The following is a 19,461-nucleotide window of genomic DNA, read 5'->3' on the forward strand; positions in this document are numbered from 1 at the left end:
TCCTGTATCCTGTGTGTCCTCACCTGCACCTTGCTAGACACGCTCTCTCACGTCCTCTGTGAGCCGGACACTTGGTTCCAGCAGTCGTGGTACTTTACCCCCCCGGGTCTGCCCCTGATGCTCCCTGTATAGGGGGTGGTCCTCACTAGGTGAGCTTGCTCAGGGTGGGTTGGTATCACGGCGCAGAGGGTCTACTCCAGGAGTCGTCACAACCCTTTCCTATCTTTCAAAGTTGTGAGGTATGGCGCTGCAGCAGAGTTGAGGAGCGCACGTCTGCCAATCCTTCTCCTGCCTGAGCTGCACACTGCTATACTGTACCCTAACAGCCACCGTTCAGCATCAGGATGTGTCAAAAACAGTGACAGCGACAGCAATGTAGTCCTGAACTCGCTACAGGGACCGCTTCGACGTCAGGTGTCCTCACTCAACATCTGCTACAGTAATTTTGGCATACCAAAAGTAGACACCATAAGTAGGCCCAGAGTCACAATTTGTCTAAAACCAGCCCTGACCATTTCAATTTTCATATAGACTGTGCTTGCTGAGCTGTGTGTACAGAACAGAGGCAGCCATAGCGTCCTCTAGTGGCCGTGTGACTGGTCACCTGACCAACAGTATTTTAAGTATGGAAAACTATTTTGTTCTTGTTTGTTTTTTAAAGGGATTTATTTGTGCAAAAGAAGTAAATCAAAAAGATACTTAAACAAATTTGGTATTGTCAAGGATTGTATCAACCCACAGAATAATGATAACATGACAATTATACCTGACAATGAAAGGTGTTTAAAAAAATACATTCAGAATTCAATTTTTTTGAAGATCTTTTTGCCTCTAAAAGAATGTAATAAAAAGTGATCAATAACTTTATATTCCACATACTAATTATAAGGGTACCAATAAAAACTAGATTGTCATGCAGATGTTGGTAATACAGTTGATGTTAGATATTCGAACAATGGAAAATGATTTAATACTGTATCACATAACAGCCTCGTACTGAAGCTCCAGAAGTGGGAACTAGGGGAAACTATATGCAGATGGGTAAAAACTGGTTAAAAAGAACCTATTATGTAAAGAACACTATTAACTTGCAGATATAGGGTTAATCTTCAGATAAATAACGTTCTGAAACTGCCCAGCACCCCCACTGAGAGCCCAGCTGATGGAAGGAAATGAATGTTATTCTTCCCTGTAACCTCAGGCGTTCAGTCATAGGGGTGAGCCGATGCATCTTCAGTCACCGAGCAGTGCATATGGTGAGGCAGCTGTAACCGCGTCTGGGCACTGACTCAGCACTAGAGCCAGCGCATCTTCAGTCAATGCTGGGAGCGCAGTTACAGCTGTCACTCACTATACATTGAGCAGTGACTGAAGCCACGCTGGAACACCTATAACTGAAAGTCTGAGGTTCCCGGGAAAAACAAGGTTAATTTCCTCCCAGCAGCTGGCCTCAGGTGCGGGCACCGGGCAGGTTTAGAACGCTGTTAACCTGCAGGTTAACCTTATATCTGCAGGGTTATAGTGTTTTTTTACATGACAAGTTCCCTTTAAATGGAAATATATTAGGGACTACAGAACAGGAGAAGCACCTGCATATTCTGGTTACAAGTAAGCTGAGCAGCAGTACTCAATGTCAGGCAGCAGCTGCAAAAGTAGACTAGATTTTAGGGTGTATAAATAGAAAGATAAAATCCTGTGATGTCAAGGTATTATTACCTCTCTATAAATCACTTGTGAGGCAATATGCAATCCAGTTTGGGATCCACATTATAAAAGTATATTGAAAAGCTAGAATCAATTCAAAGGCTTGCAATTAGATTATTACATGGGATAGAAGGTCTCTTCCATAAATGCAGACAAGGCGCATGCAAATTGTAGTCGCATTGACTTGCAATGACGTCTACGGCAAGTGAGTCACGGGTGACTTGCGACTAGAGAATCCAACATAGTTAGAAACATTTGCGACTCTGACACACAATCAGTAGGTTCTGATGTGACAACCATGGAGTTTCATTACATGCATTTTTGCAATGCAATACTGGGGCCTCAACATGACTACACTGAGATTTCAGCATCTCGACATATCAACGTAGGCCAAGTCTTACAGATGTATATTATGCAATATACAAGTAAGCAGTTGCATTGATATCATCATTTATTAATAATTTATTGCATTAATTAACATTGGCGTTATTGAAATATATGTAGTTATTTTTAAGGTTATCACAATTACATTTAAAAAAAAAAACAACCTTTAAGAATAAGTTTGACTTGATCGTCGCTTTTACAGATGCCACTGTGTCATTTTTATACATTTGCTCTACAATGTTAAAGGACAGTTTTTTATAAATGTTCCCTAAAATAATTTGCAGCGATCTTTCATTTCAACTTTATCAGCCACAAGGCTGCAATAAAAGGAGAAGCCATGCCCCACTTGATGTTGACTCGGAGAACACTGTGATATACAGACATGTCACTTTTCTGTCCTCATTTTTACTGTAGCATAAGTTAAAACTGATCTGTTCAAACAGAAGACTACTGTTGCTACCAACACAGGACATCAGGACAAAACTAACCATCTGTCAAATTGCAAATATACCTTAAAAATGTAAAGGAAGGAATGCAGATAAAATTAAGTTCTATTATCATAATGATTATAAAATACATACCCCAATAGTGAGAGGTTTGTGCATAGCCTTTACAAGAAATTGTGACGACTAGTAGTGACAGTGATACTCAGCAAGGTCCTTTGAGCCTGTTATCTCTGTACAACAGACAGCAATGGGAATGTGTTTAGCCAATTTTATCTGGAAGTTTCTTAGCACTGCTAGTACTGATAATTTTCAGTATAGAAGTTGTGGGAACTTTCGGTGGTTTCTTACCAACAAACTATACAAACAAAAAATAAGTAATTTCCATATGAGAAAAACCAATAATTCCCCCATCAGCACCAGTCCATCACTGGTCTATAAGCACCCAAACTAGAAACATGGCAGTGTCTAGTAAGATCTTGGATCTTACTAGAAACTGTAATAACTGTAATAGACATAGTAATAATTTTGAATATCATGTAGCATATCGCACAAAGGTAGAGCTGCACTTTGGTTGTCTGACTGGATGTATTCATCACCTATTCGACCTCTGGTCCTACAAGATTTTATGGAGTGGTGGTCACTAGAGTTGAGCGAAACAGGTCGGTCAGATTCAAAAATCGCTGACTTTCGCTAAAGTCGGGTTTTGCCAAGCGAAACCCGATTATAGCGTGATGTCGGCCATGTGGTCGTCGATCCGAGCGCCAAAGTCGCGTTTCCCATAATGCTTGCAGGTGCCTTTTCTCAGCCAATGAGCAAGGACACACACTGTGGGCAATGAGATGACATGGGCAGCAGCCACCACCATCTTAGAGAAGGGCATTGCAGTGATTGACTTGCTTTGTGTGGCATCACAGTGGCTACAAAAGCCCTGACCGCCGACCGCCATTTTACTTCTGCCAATCTTAGCGTAGGGAGAGGTTGCTGCAGCTGTTTCTCAGTAGGGAGAGAGTTAGGCAGGAAAGAAAAGTGATTCTGTGCTTGTGCTGATAGCAATTGTGCTGTACAGTTAGTGTGCAGTGACAGGGGAGGATTTTGTTGTGTGCAGCAGCGCTGGTTATTAGGCTGCCTGCCAGTGACAGGGGAGGATTTTCTTTTGTGCAGCAGCAGAGATGGTTAATAGGCTGCCTGCTAGCTGTATTGCTGTGTGTACACTGCTGTTCATTTTTTCTCACACCGTATAGAGCTGTACGCTCCTCATACACTACCGTGTACAGGCTGGTATCACGGACAAATACATGCTGACTATCTGTGTGTGACTCCGGAAATGTATACGGAGATTTACAATTACCCCTAGACTGTATACAGCTGTACGCTTGTGACACAGTACCCTTTTTCAGCTTTTTATATTCTTGTCTAATCTATACTGAGCCTGAGAGCATCTGTGTGTGACTCCTGAAATATATACGGAGCTTTAAAATTACCCCAACAATATATACACCTGGTATCTTCTGATACAGTACCCTTTTTCAGCTTGTTATATTCTTGTCTAATCCATACTGAGCCTGAGAGCATCTGTGTGTGACTCCTGAAATATATACGGAGATTTAAAATTACCACAACACTATATACACCTGGTATCTTCTGATACAGTACTCTTTTTCAACTTTTATATTCTTGTCTAATCCATACTGAGCCTGTGAGCGTCTGTGTGTTACTCCGGAAATATATACGAAGATTTACAATTACCCCTAGACTGTATACAGCTGTACGCTTGTGATACAGTACCCTTTTTCAGCTTTTTATATTCTTGTCTAATCCATACTGAGCCTGAGAGCATCTGTGTGTGACTCCTGAAATATATGCAGAGATTTAAAATTACCCCAACACTATATACACCTGGTATCTTCTGATACAGTATCATATATCTGCTGGTATTTTTGGTACATTTTCCCAAACATGAGGAAGTATGGTGGAAGAGGCCGCGGATGTGGGTGGGGGGGGCCAGCTGGTACTGATGGTGGTGGTGGTGCATCTGCTGGTAGTGCCAAAAGCACAATAGCAACTAAGGCAAAAGGTGTTGAGCCTGCATCATCGTCTGGCTCAAGAAGGCCTGGAAGGCTCCCTTTTCAGGGAGTAGGTAAACCGCTTTTAAAGTCGGAGCATCAGGAACAGGTTTTGGCTTACATTGCCAAAACAGCCTCCAGCTCTATCGCCTCCTCTTCTGAAGTTTCAAAAAATAAAAGCACTGAGTCGTCAGCGCAGGCTTCTGGTCAGGAAGAACACCTTTCCTTGTGTCCTTCACCCCCACCAAAAGTGAAGGATGCGGCATGCCACACTTCAGATTACTCCATGGAGCTCTTTTCACATACCATGCCTGGGTTATCAAGTCAAATCCTGAAATCCCCAGTCCAAGAAGAATCTGACATGGACTGCACTGATGCACAGCAACTGCTACATGATTCTGCTGGTACATTGACCCAGAGCACTACATTGCCCTCACAGTCTACTGAGCCAGAATCTGACCCTGATGAAACTCAGGTGCCCCTTCCCGCATACTATACCACCTTACACGGTGACACAGAGGAAGGTGCAGATGAAATTGAAGAGGTGATGGATGACCCAGTTGTTGACCCGGATTGGCATCCATTGGGGAAGAGGGTGCCGCTGGCAATAGCTCAGAAGAGGAGAAGGATCCGCAGCAGGCATCGACATCGCAGTAGCAGTTATCTGGCAGGCCCGTAGCTGTCCAAAAACGTGGTAAAAAAACAAATAGAGTTGCAGGACAGTTTGGCCACACGGTCAAATTAGCACAGCGTGCAAGCCCTGAAAATTTATACCATAGTAGGAAGAGTGCAGTGTGGCACTGTTTTGACCAAAATCCTATTGATGAGGCAAAGGTTATCTGTAAGAAGAGCGGAAGGACCTTTAGCCAAGGGAAAAATCTCCAAAATTTGAATACTTTTTGCATGCTTAGACATTTAATCACCATGCACTTGCAAGCGTGGACGGACTACAAAACCTTAGGTAGCACATGTGCACCTGCTCTGACTGAAGGTAGCCAGCAACGCTCCATCGCTTCCCCCACTGTAAGCACACCACCAGCAAGAAATGTTGAGGTGTCGTCGCAAGGCCAAAGCAGTCAGGGAATCACAATGTTTTTGCAATGAAAGACTGAATCTAGGCCATTACCACCACAACCATCACCATCATCAATCCCCTCTCAGTCCGTCATGTCCACCGCTAGTTCCCCCATATGCAGCTCTTAAGTCCAGCTCACCGTAGCAGACACTCTGAGTACGACAAGAAAGTACTCATCCTCTCATCCGCGTACACTGGCTTTGAACGCCTACATTGCCAAACTGATCTCATTAGAGATGATGCCCTTCCGTTTGGTTGAAAGCGAAGTGTTCCGAGAGCTCATGGCCTACACTGTCCCACGCTATGACCTACCCAGTCGGCACTTCTTTTCTAGAAAAGCCATCCCTGCCTTCCACCTGCATGTGAAAGACCGCATTGTCCATGCACTAAAACAATCATTGAGTGGAAAGGTGCACCTCACAACAGATGCATGGGCCAGTAGGCATGGCCAGGGCCATTACGTGTCCATCATTGCGCACTGGGTTAATATGGTGGATGCAGGCCCCACAGGGGACAGCAGTGGTGGAACAGTCCTAGCCCACGGTATAGGAAAGAGCTGGCTATAGGTGTTCGATCCTCCTCCAGAAGCGAAAGCTCGTCGACAGAGCGCAGTCACACGAGCACTCCATCCGCAGCTGCCAGTGTTGCACACGGTGTCCCACTATCGAACAGCTAGTGGTAAGCGTCAGCAGGCTGTTTTAAAGATGATGTCTTTGGGCGACAACAGACACACCGCGGAGGTACTGGCCTACTACTTACAGTGAGAAACTGAGTCATGGCTGGGCAGTCTACATCTTGAGCCAGGCCAGGTAGTCTGTGATAACGGACGTAATTTTGTTGCGGCCATAGCCCTTGCAAAACTCACACACATACCTTGCCTGGCTCACACATTGAACCTGGTGGTACAGTGCTTCCTAAATAATTATCCGGAGTTAACAGCCCTGCTCCATAAGGTGCGAAGGCTGTGCTCGCACATCCGTCACTCGCCCGTAGACTCCAGTTGTATGCAGAGGTTGCAGCGATCGTTCCCCCTCCCCAAGCACCGACTAATCATAGACGTTGCAACAAGGTGGAACTGCACCATACACATGGTTGAGAGGCTGTGCAAACAGAGGCAGGCTGTAATGCATTTGTGGGAGGATACACGGGCAGGCAGTTTGAGGGCAGACATAGAGTTGTCGGGTGTGCAGTGGTCAAAGCTGAAAGACCTCTGTAAAGTAAGCACAGACAACACCATCATAAGCATGAGCATCCCATTTATGCGTCTGCTCATGCAAACTTTGACGTACATTAAGGATCAGGCATCTGCAGCGGACGAGGAAGAGGAGGAGGGAAGCCTTGATGACAGTCAGCCATTATCTGCTCAGGGAACTGTCCTGGACGAGGTGGTGAAAGAGGAGGATGAGGGGATGATTATTTTGGGGAGGATGCTTCTCGGGGGTAAGAGCAAATGTTGGCTTGCCAAGGTCAGGTACAGGGTTTGTGCGTGACTGGAGGAATGTGGATTTGGCAGAAAGTGCTCCTCCACCCACCACTGTCAGTGCATCATTGACACCTGGAACATTGACCCACATGTGTGATTATGTATTGCAGATCCTAAGAAGGGACCCCCGCATTGCCAAAATTATGAAGGATGATGACTACTGGTTGGCCAGCATCCTCGATCCACGCTATAAAGGCAAATTACAGAACATCATGCCACAGAAGAACCTACAGCTAATATTGGCGAACAAGCAACTCTTGCAAACTGTTTGTTAGAGGCATTCCAAGCACACAGCAGTGGTGCAGGTTCTACCACGAGTCATACTGGGCCAAATGGAAGAGGTGTTCGTGGTGCACACACCGGCCAACTGGCGTTGGAGACAGGGGATTCATGACCATGTTGTGGACTGATTTCTCGAGTACCGCTCACACGACTGTTAATACTGAATCGATTGCAACAGACAGGAGAAAGCAGTTGTCAACTATGGTTAAAAATTACCTCTCCTTCCCTATCAATGTTCTCCCTCACAGTTCATTCCCCTTTGTCTACTGGGCCTGTAAACTGGATACCTGGCCTGAATTTGCACAATATGCCTTACAGGAGCTCGCTTGCCCTGCTGGTAGTGTGCTATCAGAAAGAGTCTTCAGTGCTGCTGGATCAATCCTGACAGAAAGAAGGACCCAACTGTCGACCCAAACTGTTGGTGATCTCACCTTCATTAAAATGAACCATGCATGGGTTTCAAAGGATTTTGTCCCACCTTCCCCTGATGACACATAGGTTGCCAGCAAAAATGGCTCGCTTTGTCCTCCTCTTCCTCCGACTTCTCCAATTCCTCCATTTGCAGCTGCTGAATGTCCAGCCTACATCTCAACATGAGTTTTTCCACCTCCCTAACTGGGCTGTACCCCCCCTGGGCCAGCGTCAGCACCTGGCGCACCCTGGCAAGTGGCGGTGCCCTGAGCAGGTGGGGGGGGCACTCATGGGTGACGGCACTAGCACAGGGCCCCTCACAGTACGCAGGTGTCTCTGACGGTGGGGGTCTCACTCGCTGTCAGAGACACCGTCATACTATGAGGGGCCCTGTGCCAGTGCCATCGTCCACGAGTGGGCCCCCCTGCTTGCTCATGGCACCAGCACTTGCAATACTTACCTCTCCCTGCTCCACCGCTGTGACCTCTTCCGCGTTTCCTGACAGTGACATTCGGCGCGATGACGTCACGTCTGTATGCCCTCTGCCTGAACAGTCCAAGTGCAGAGCTGGAAGATGGTGACGCTGAGGAGTCTAGAGTAGAGCAGTGCCCAGTGAGCAGAGGTATTTCATTTTTTTAATGTTTGGAGCAATATATGGGGAGCATTATACACTGGAGAATTATATATGGGGCCCATCATACACTTGAGCATCATAGATAGGGCCCATTATACACTGGAGCATCATATATGGAGCATTAGATGGGCCCATTATACACTGGAGCATTATAAATGGGGCCAATCATACACCTCCGCATTATAAATGGGGCCAATCATACAACTGCACATTATAAATTGGGCCAATCATACACTGGAGCATTATAAATGTGGCCCATCATACACTGGAGCATTATAAATGGGGTCCATTATACACTGGAGCATTATAAATGGGGCCCATTATATATGGAGCATTATACACTGTTTGAATAATTATTATTAGGCAAGTTGTATTTGAGAGGATTCTTTTTATTATTGAACAACAACTACAGTGGCATGTAAAAGTTTAGGCACCCCTGGTCAAAATTACTGTTATTGTGAACAGTTAAGCAAGTTGAAGATAAAATGATCTCTAACAGGCCTAAAGTTAAAGATGACACATTTGTTTTGTATTTTAGGCTAAAAAGTAATACACATTGTCACTTTTTCACATTTTAAAAATTGCAAAAAAAAAAATGGTCTGATGCTAAAGTTTGGGCACCTTTGGAGATTTGCGTGCTCAGATAACTTTGACCAAGGTTTCAGACCTTAATTAGCCTGTAAGGGTTATGGCTTGTTCACCCTCAATGTTAGGAAAGGCCAGCTGATGCAGATTCCACAGGTTTAGAAAGAAAGCCTCCTCTAACCTTGTGCGAAAAAACAGCCACCATGGGTTCTTTTAAGCAGCTGCCTAGCACTCTGAAAATGAAAATGGTGGAGGCCCACAAAGCAGGAGAAGGCTATAAGAAGATGGCAAAGCGTTTTCAAGTTGTCCTTACCTCAGTTCAATATGTAATCCAGAAATGGCAGTTTACAGAAACAGTGGAGGTCAAGATAAGGTCTGGAAGGCCAAGCAAAATTTCAAAGAGAGCTGCTCATAGGATTTCTAGAAAGGCATATTAGAACCCCCACTTGACTGCAAAAGACCTTCAGAAAGATTTAGCAGATTCTGGAGTTGTGGTAATTGTCCTACTGTTCAGAGACACCTTATAAAATATGGCCTTCATGGAAGAGTCATCAGAAGAAAACCTCTCCTGCATTCTCACCATAAAATTCAGCATCAGAGGTATGCAAAAGAACATCTAAACAAGCCCAATGCATTTTAGAAACAAGTCCTGTGAATCGTTGAAGTTAAAATAAAATTCTTTGGTCGCAATGATCAAAGGTATGTGCAGAGAAAAAATTGCATAGAATTTCAGGAAAAGAACATCTCTACAACCATTAAGCATGGGGATGGATCAATCATGCTTTGGAGTTGTGTTGCAGACAATGGCACAGGAAACATTTTATGGGTAGAGTGAAGAATGGATTCATTGAAATTTCAACAAATTCTTGATGCAAACATAACACCATGTGTAAAAAAACTGAATTTGAAAACAGGATGGCTTCTACAAATGGATAATGATCACACACATCAAAATCCACAATAGACTACCTCAAAGGGCGATAGCTAAAGGTTTTTCACTCATCATTGAAAATCTGTGGCTAGTCCTCAAAATAGCAGCGCATGCAAGACGACCCAGGAATCTCACAGAAATGGAAGAATTTTCCAAGGAAGAATGGATGAAAATCCATCAAACAAGAATTGAAAGACTCTTGGCTGGCTACTAAAAGTGTTTACAAGCTGTGATATTTTTAAAAGGGAGGGCTACTAGTTACTAACTATGCAAGGTGCCCAAACTTTTGCATTGGCCTATTTTCCTTATTGTAATTTTTAAAATGTAAAAAATGACAATATATAATTTTTTTGGCCTAAAATACAGAGAAAATGTGTCATCTTTAACTTTAGCCCTTTTAGAGATCATTCCATCTTCAACTTGCTTAACTGGTCACAACAGTAATTTTGACCAAGGGTGCCCATACTTATACATGCCAATATATGTTCTCAATCAACCGAAAAGACTCATAAATATCAAAGCTTAATATTTTTGGAAGTTTGAGTGGGTTTTTTTTAGATTTGGCTATCTTAGGAGGATATCTGCTTGTGCACGTAACTATTACTGTGCAGAATTATTAGGCAACTTAATAAAAACCAAATATATACCCATCTCACTTGTTTATTTTCACCAGGTAAACCAATATAACAACACAAAATTTAGAAATAAACATTTCTGACATTCAAAACAAAAAAAAAGTGACCAACATAGCCACCTTTCTTTACAATCAGACAACGTAGAGACGGTCAAGGAATAGGTGCGCTATTTAAAATTGCAGCTCCAGCCAGGTACCTCATGAGAGGAAGTGGTTACAGTTCTGGGTTGTATCCTGGTCACAAACGGAGCGCAAAGAAGGGAGAGGGTGAAGTAAAATCTTTTTATTAGTGCATGATCCGTTTGTGACCAGGATACAACCCAGAACCTTTCTTTACGATGACACTCAAAAGCCTTCCATCCATAGATTCTGTCAGTTGCTTGATCTGTCTACGATCAACATTGCGTGCAGCAGCCACCACAGCCTCCCTGACACTGTTCCGAGAGGTGTAATGTTTTCACTCCCTGTAGATCTCACATTTTATGAGGGACCACAGGTTCTCTATGGGGTTCAGATCAGGTGAACAAGGGGGCCATGTCATTATTTTTTCTTCTTTTAGACCTTTACTGGCTAGCCACGCTGTGGAGTATTTGGATGCATGTGATGGAGCATTGTCCTGCATGAAATTTTTTCAAGAACGATACTGACTTCTTCCTATACCACTGCTTGAAGAAGGGGTCTTCCAGAAACTGGCAGTAGGTCTGGGAGTTGAGCTTCACTCCATCCTCCACCCGAAAAGGTCCCACAAGTTCATCTTTGATGATACCAGCCCATACCAGTACCCCACCTCCACCTTGCTGGCGTCTGAGCCAGAGTGGAGCTCTCTGGCCTTTACTGATCCAGCCTCGGGCCCATCCATCTGGCCCATCAAGAGTCACTCTCATTTCATCAGTCCATAAAACCTTACAAAAATCTGTCTTAACATATTTCTTGGCCCAGTCTTGACATTTTATCTGTTTCTTGTTCAAAGGTGGTCTTTTTCCAGCCTTCCTTACCTTGGCCATGTCCCTGAGTATGGCACACCTTGTGCTTTTTGATACTCCAGTAACGTTGCAGCTCTGAAATATGGCAAAACTGGTGGTAAATGGCATCTTGGCAGCTTCACGCTTGATTTTCCTCAATTCATGGGCAGTTATTTTGAGCCTTTTTTTATCAACACGCTTCTTGCGACCCTGTTGGCTATTTGCCATGAAACGCTTGATTGTTCAGTGATCACGCTTCAATAGTTTGGCAATTTCAAGACTGCTGCATCCTTCTGCAAGACATCTCACAATTTTTGACTTTTCAGAGTCCGTCAAATCTCTCTTCTGACACATTTTGCCAAAGGAACGGAAGTTACCTAATAATTAAGCACAACTTATATAGGGTGTTGAGGTCATTAGACCACACCCCTCCTCATTACAGAGATGCAAATCACTTGATTTACATAATTGGCAGTTGGCTTTCAAGCCTATACAGCTTGGAGTAGGACATGTATAAAAAGGATGATGTGATCAAAATACTCATTTGCCTTATAATTCTGCACACAGTGTATAGGCCCATCATACACTGGAGCATCATCCATGGGACCCATCATATACTACAGCATCATATGGGGCCCATTATATATGGAGCATTATATAGGCCCATCATACAATGGAGAATCATCCATGGGGACCATCATATACTGGAGCATCATATACTGGAGCATCATATGGGGTTCATTATTTATGGGGCATCATATAGTGTATGGAGCATTATATGGAGCACATATGGGGCCTATTCTGTATGGAGCATTATATGGAGCCCATTCTGTATGGAGCAATATATGGAGCCCATCATATACTGTATGGAGCTTTATATGCGACTCATTATACTGTATGGAGCAATATGTGGGGCTCATTCTACTCTATGGGGACCGTCTTATACTGTATGGCACATTATATGGGGACCATCATATACTGTAGCATTATGTGGAGCTCATCATATACTGTATGGAACATTATATGGGACCAATAATTCTGTATGGAGCAATATATGGGGCTCAGTATTCTGTATGACGCACTATGTGGTGGCCATAATACTGTATGGAGGAATATACTGTCCAGTTTTTGAGCTATTGCAGAATTTAAAATAGATATCAGTCATGTAATGTAAGAAGTGAAGTATTTGTCATTGTACTATACCTATATTTCTCTGCCGTATCGAAGCATCATGAATTGGGGTATGTGTTAAAGGGGCCCACTGACACTTTTTCACCCGGGGCACACGAAAACCTGGAGCCAGCCCTACCCCCCCCACAACTTTAGCCAAATAACCCACAGTTTTCAATGCATATCTATTATTATAAGTAAATTAAGCTTGACAAGCTTAAGTAATAAGAATTGATGTCGTTGGCATTGAAATGGGCACTGTAGGTGTTTACTGTCCTCCACTCCCTGCCGACTTTGCCTCCCCATTGACTTGCATTTGAGTTTCGTGTTTCAGTCGGACCTCCGACTTTTCCCGATAGTCGGCCGATTTCATGAAACCCGACTCGACCCTAAAAAAGGCAAAGTCGCTCATCTCTAGTGGTCACACATGTGTACTACTGATTTTTTCAAACAGGGGACTTTGGAACCCCTCATCTCGGGATAGCTCATCATCCCAGAGGTTGGGCCATCTGTCATGTTAAATTTATCAAATATCCATAGGATAGGTGTACACAGTGTGCTGTTCATGTATGTTATGTCGAGAATTGATTAATAATATACAAATGTTGTATTGTGAATATCTTTAATTCAAAATATTTGTACATATAGTGGCTACTTTGTTAACTTAAAAGTTTCCTATAAATGTGCTAGCAAAAAGACAGGACTTTAATGCAGCCTAATGGTCATAATCAAAATCATGGAGACATAGGAGATAGATGGAAGATAGATACATTGGTTTCTGGCAAATATAGCACCAGATTTTTGGACACTAAAAATACAATTTGAATAAGGCCACGTTTACACGTTCAGTATTTGGTCAGTATTTTACCTCCGCACTTGTAAGCCAAAACCAGGAGTGGATGATAAATACAGAAGTGATGCATTTCTAATATACAGTACTTCTCCCCTGACTGTTCCACTCCTGGTTTTGGTTTATAAATACTGAAGTAAGAGCCTCACCAAATACTCAATGTGTGAATGTGGCCTTTGGGCTATGTTCCATTCAAAATGCTCTGATTGGTCTGAGCATTTTGTCCTAATAGAATCCCTTGATAGAGGAATTCTCAAGTTTGGAAGCTATCCCCTATTTATTCTTAATTGGAGCGCTGAAGATGGCCGAGTGATATGCTCGGTTGGAATTTGGCACATAAGAAGAAATGTAGCGCACTGCACATAGGGAGCTGGGATACTGTATTAGTTGCTGCGAAGTGGAAATTTTTTTTTTTAATTTGCTTCTTCGTTGTGGGAATATGAACAATCATGCTATTTGGCTCTGTTAGTAAATTTTTGTTAATTGGGTGCTCTAAAACAAAAGGTGAGTCTAACACTAAATGCCTATTTAATTTAATAATTACAAATTTCCTATTGTTCCCGCTCACGCTATGGTCCTTCTTTTTTTTTTTACTTCCCCCAATATTTTGTTTGAGAATCCTGATTTCATGCAGGGATACTCAAATGGGAAGTTTTTATTAGGCCTGGGCTGCGATCAATGCTGCAGCTGCTGAACCTACCTTGAAATTTGAAATAAAGAGTCATCAGTATTTCAGTGGTTGGGCTAGTCCCTGTTCAATAGAGCAATTCCGATCCATAATCAGTGTTCTTCCCATTCTGTGCAGCAAGATATTTTAAGTGCTGTCCCAGCTATGGCCATTAGGTGTCATAATTGCCTTTCTTCTTTTTATTCATGTGTTTTGAATCTTCTGTTCCCCCAAATGGTTAACTGTTCAGAACTGCCCCTTCTTCCTGCCCTGGTCAACAACATGTAACCATTTTCAGCCATCTTCTGAGTAGCTCACATTTGCTCAGCTCTCTGCAAAACCACTGCTTATAACAAGTGGATTCCGGTAAGGTTTAATGCATTTATGTAAACTATGCTATGCATCTGTGTTAGAAGCCATAATGCATTCCTCATGATGTTTGCAATGCATGTTAGTTATATGCATCCTCTGGATATGCATCCTCTTGTCAGTGAGTGCAAAGCTGGCAGCCATTAGTTGTTTTAGATATCTTTCTCTTTTACTGCTGTGTATGTTATATTGCTCAGCTTCTATTATAATGCATGCTACCGATATAACAGCATCCTGTATCATTACTACTGCTGTGATAATACCCTGTATTGCTGTGATTACCTGCCAGTATTTGTGTATTGCATATTGTCTACCAGTACTGACATGCTGCATTATCTGTTTCTTATAGTTTTTACCTGAATCATCCATAACTGTGTTCAACAACCTCTGATATTATCTACTACTGTGTTCTACTATACCATCTGTTATCATCTCCCATTGTTGTCCATATCATCCCAATAAATATAGACTTAAGAACCCATACAGTCTTGTTTCTGGGAGTGGATGAAAGGTTAAGCCGTATGCTGGAATCCACACAGCGTCATACGTGGAAGAAGGCAGAACAATCAGTATGCACTCTGTGTGCTATATTTCTTTAAATGTTTACTGACATTGCGCTCCCTTGTTGTTTCTAAAAAGAAGTGATGAGCAGGCAAGACAGTGTACTGTAGTGCGTGTTGAAAGGTAGTGAACACTGCAAGCAGGGAGAATAGAGACCAGCCCCCAAAACAGACTTCATTGGTGACACTTCATTTCAGGGCAGGGACAGCAGCTGCAGAAGTGACAGTAGCACTGGTGAAAGTAAAAAAAAAAACAGATAGGAAGTTAGAGTAGACAGGGAACAGAAGGGAATTTTAAATTGATTACTAAATAAATAGCTAGACATTCTATATGAAATTCACCTTTGGTTTCAGACCACCACTTTATGTCTAAGTGGGTGTTATCACTAGTTTCGTAGGGACCCGAGTGTGTCTCTACCAACTTCAATACATGTAAGCACCAAAGTAATTCTTTATATATCTAATTCTTTGAGCAGTAAGGCACTTTGTATGACACACTCAGTATACTCTTGTCTATTAACTTTTTTTCTGTCCTGCAATTTATGTTACCGTGACATTTTTAATTTGCTGGATTAATTTCAACGTGCACCCATGCAAATTATGTAGCACCTTGCTATGACTATTTATATTCACTGTACGTGAAATTACATTGTTTACTAAAATATTTATGGGCATAATGTTCTCTGCCATTTCGGCTCTTTTATGCCTCCATGTTGTTGGTTTTGCTAATCATAAGCAGGCAACAACACTCAAAATCAAGAATACATCCCCCAATAGATTAGTGCAAATATTTCAATGTATGAGATGTAATGGTACAGTTCTGATTTCCTGCTCTATCTGTCATGGTTATGTGTGTCTGGACGCAGCGAGTACCGCAAGTGAACCCATATGACACACGTGACCCTGGATACAGCGCCTCCAGTGGGGCGAATTTAAATAATAAGACGTGCAGCTGGATACACCGCCTCCAACTGGCGAATTTAGATATTACACGTATATATACAAAAGTCTGGAAACCCCGCCTCCAGTAAGGCGAATTTAAATAATAAAGGGGAAACCTGGGTAACAATAACAATGGGGCCCTGCAATAGGGAACGGAGAAGTGCCCGACAGGCCCGACACTGCTCAACAGTCCCTATGCCGATTCCGCACCAGGCAACGCACATGAACTTTAAAACCCTGACTCGCCCTGCACCTAAACCCTCACTAGGGAATTGGTTGGTGCGGAAACTAATCCCACCACTGCACTAGACACACATAAGGGAAAATGACAATACAGGGGGACACCACTTAGCTTTTTGCTCTGTTGCTTGTGCTCCCCGCAACAGAGCCCCACCACCTGCGTGCATCTTCTCCTCCAACAGGATCCATCACCATAACCGGATCCATCACCATAGTGCAGCCTTGGAGCAGAGTCCACCACCAGTTGCAGCTGCCCAGTAAACAAAGTCCCAAAGATGAGTCCAGCTTCTGCCAAAAAGTCCAGCATGCTTGAGTCCAACTTTTCTGCCAAAAAGTCCAGCATGCTTGAGTCCAGCTTTCAGCAACCAAGTCCAGCAAGCTGAGTGCAACTCTCACCATAGTCGCCACTCCACCAAGCCATACAAGCACTTCCTGCTGACACCATAAACTGCGACTCCACCACGCCATGCCAGCCCTTCTAGCAGACCCCATCGTTGGACTCCACCAATCCATGCCAGCACTCCTTGCAGACTCCATAGCTGCCACTCGTCCCCTCTGATTGGGCTGCCCAGGACTCTTGTTCAGCTCCATTTTCACCCAGGCTTACTTGTGAATGACTATCACCCACAGTGATCAACACACCTGACACTCTTATAGAGCATCACACCTGTTTTATAATTACGTGCACTTAACCAAAGAAACTAAAGTGCACTACCGCTCACCACCACCGGGACAACTTAGAACAAACGACACCACAGTGCAATAATTCTAATGGCCACCGGGGGCAATCACACCACTTTGGCACACAGCCAAAGGAGACAAATGTTCACTTTATCCATTTACTTTGTCAGATACACCCTGGATTATGACACTATCCTCCTGCATGAATCAATGTAGGGAGGGAGTAGTGCAGCTGAGTTTAGTTATGTCACATTACAAACCACTTTATCGGCTCTCCTCCTTTCATAGCACTGTCACCTCTGCTGTACTGGCCCTCCATCACGCTGTGATCGGCGTAGCAAGTTTTCCATTTAATTTCTTTGTACCTGTTTATTCTGTATTGTTTTGTCTCCTTTTTAAAATCTTTTGTATATTTTTCATAATGACTGCCTCCCTTTGGATTAAATATAAAATGTAATAGTTCTGTTCCTTCTGTCCTGTAAACTGCGCCTCGAAGTGATAAGCTACCGTAAGCGGTGTCCAATTGACAGACAGATTGGTAGTGGCGGCGAGTAGTCTGGGGTTAGTGTGGAGTTAGCGTTGACCGTACTGGGGTATATACACATAATCCATGTGTTGGTATCCAGAGGTGTATAGACCATACGATCGCCATTAGTTTTCCAATAACCGGCCTAGTGGTGCGAATAGGTGGTTGCTGCCTTCTCCTTTGATCGTCGGCCAATCGTGTAATTGTCCGGGGAGGGCAGCAGAGAGCTGTTCGCTCCAAAGATCACAGCGGGTGGTACTCGTGACCTTCCTGGCCTGTGATATTAGGAATTTGTGGGATTAAAAAAGTCTTGACAAAATAAAATCCCTGACAGAGACAATTTCGTCTTCAACTTGCTATAACTGTTCACAATGACAGTACTTTTGATCAGGGGTGCCCAAACTTGTACATGCCACTATGGTTATGGCTTATCAGTGCCCATACACATGAGCCAGAGTTAATTCTATAATACTGCACCCTTTTTTACATGCCCATACCTTTCTGTACTTCATTTATACTTGAACAGCCAGTCAGCAGCCAAATAACTGTAGTTATACTTATATCATGTCAGTCTATGGAGAGGCCCGCACTGCATAACTCAATTGATCAATTATCTATGATAATCAGGGCAGAGTTATCTATGGAAAAGGATTGAATCCAAGACTATCTCATGAATACTGAAAACATTTATCATCAGCCTGCATAGTCAGGAGCCATAAAAGAAGCCGACAAGCCGCATGTGGCTACCCAGCCAATAGTAGCCACCATTGATACAATATATATCTGCTCTTAGGGAAAATAATGCACTTGTTGCAAAATTATGTACAGAAATAAATGCCATTTAAGCTTTATATGTATTACCTTAGGCACTGACATCATTTATTAGGAGGGGGTGTTAATGCAGTTAGTTAATATTTCCAATTCCATAATATCTGATATGTGCTCCAAAAAATAATATATATTCACAACAGGCCATACTGGTCAGTTAAGGATTGCTACGGACGTCAGGCAACCTGCCTGTCGTATCATTTAACAACAGAAAACATCAGATGTCGTCTTCCTTTTCGGATTTGCAGCAGATTAGAACATTCTTTTGTTTCTCTGATGCAGTCATGAATTTATCAACCGGTTCTTCTGTCATAACAGAAAATGAAAATACAGAAGTAGAAATGCAAGAGTCCAGCCCATTCCAGAATAGCTACAGCCGCTCCACCTCCCTGATTCTACCATATAAACCCCTTATAAATGACATCTAATGGTTACCTGCACTGCTCGGCGAAGTAATGGATTCAAGGTCCAGCCTCTCTATATGGATGCACTTCTCACAGCTCCTAGTGATGTCTAGATAAGACACTTTTACACCTCGCTCTCTTGTCACATTGTAGCGTGCATTTGTTTAAACAGGAAATTAAGAAAGCCACAAGATTCAGACTTTCCGCCTTTTCTCCCCTACTCTTTCCTCCTTTCAGTTCTTTGCTGAGGTGATACTGTCATTTTTTTAATTACATTAACTCCTTATTTGCCTGCTGTGCTAATGAATGCATGTTGGAAATGTGTTTGTCCCAGCATTTGGGTTAGTTGTGTAATTTAAGTTTCTTTATTATAGAAAACATGACTAGGGCTTACTAAAGTTGTGTTGAATCCTTCCCATCATTCTACCCATGCCCCCATTATAATTTATTAAATTCATCATAGAAAATTACAAATTGTCAATATAAATCAGTTTAAAAACTTTTCATAAAAAAATTCTAAGAGTACAATTTTTCGTTGACAATATTTATAAAGTGATATCAGCTACCATTGTAATCTGATAAAGAGCCCCTAAAGGTATTCCTCTGGCCCATGCTACTAACTTGTGGAAT

The 19,461-nt window shown here is 42.8% G+C and overlaps 1 protein-coding gene across 2 annotated transcripts in view; it reads right to left on the minus strand.

The window, feature by feature from the left end:
* Positions 1–18,988, minus strand: part of TRAF3IP3 (TRAF3 interacting protein 3) — a 159,773-nt gene extending 140,785 nt beyond the window's left edge. The window contains exon 1 of one of the 2 annotated variants that reach the window (XM_073587133.1): positions 18,863–18,988. The gene's annotated coding sequence lies outside the window, so the exon portion shown is untranslated. Of the gene's footprint in view, positions 1–2,669; positions 2,795–18,862 lie in introns of those variants that run through there. The other variant, XM_073587134.1, reaches the window with a different exon arrangement.
* Positions 18,989–19,461: the final 473 nt, after the last annotated feature.

Source organism: Dendrobates tinctorius, unplaced genomic scaffold (assembly GCF_039654945.1).
Source record: "Dendrobates tinctorius isolate UK_male_01 unplaced genomic scaffold, ASM3965494v1 ptg000098l, whole genome shotgun sequence".
Lineage (NCBI taxonomy): Eukaryota > Metazoa > Chordata > Amphibia > Anura > Dendrobatidae > Dendrobates > Dendrobates tinctorius.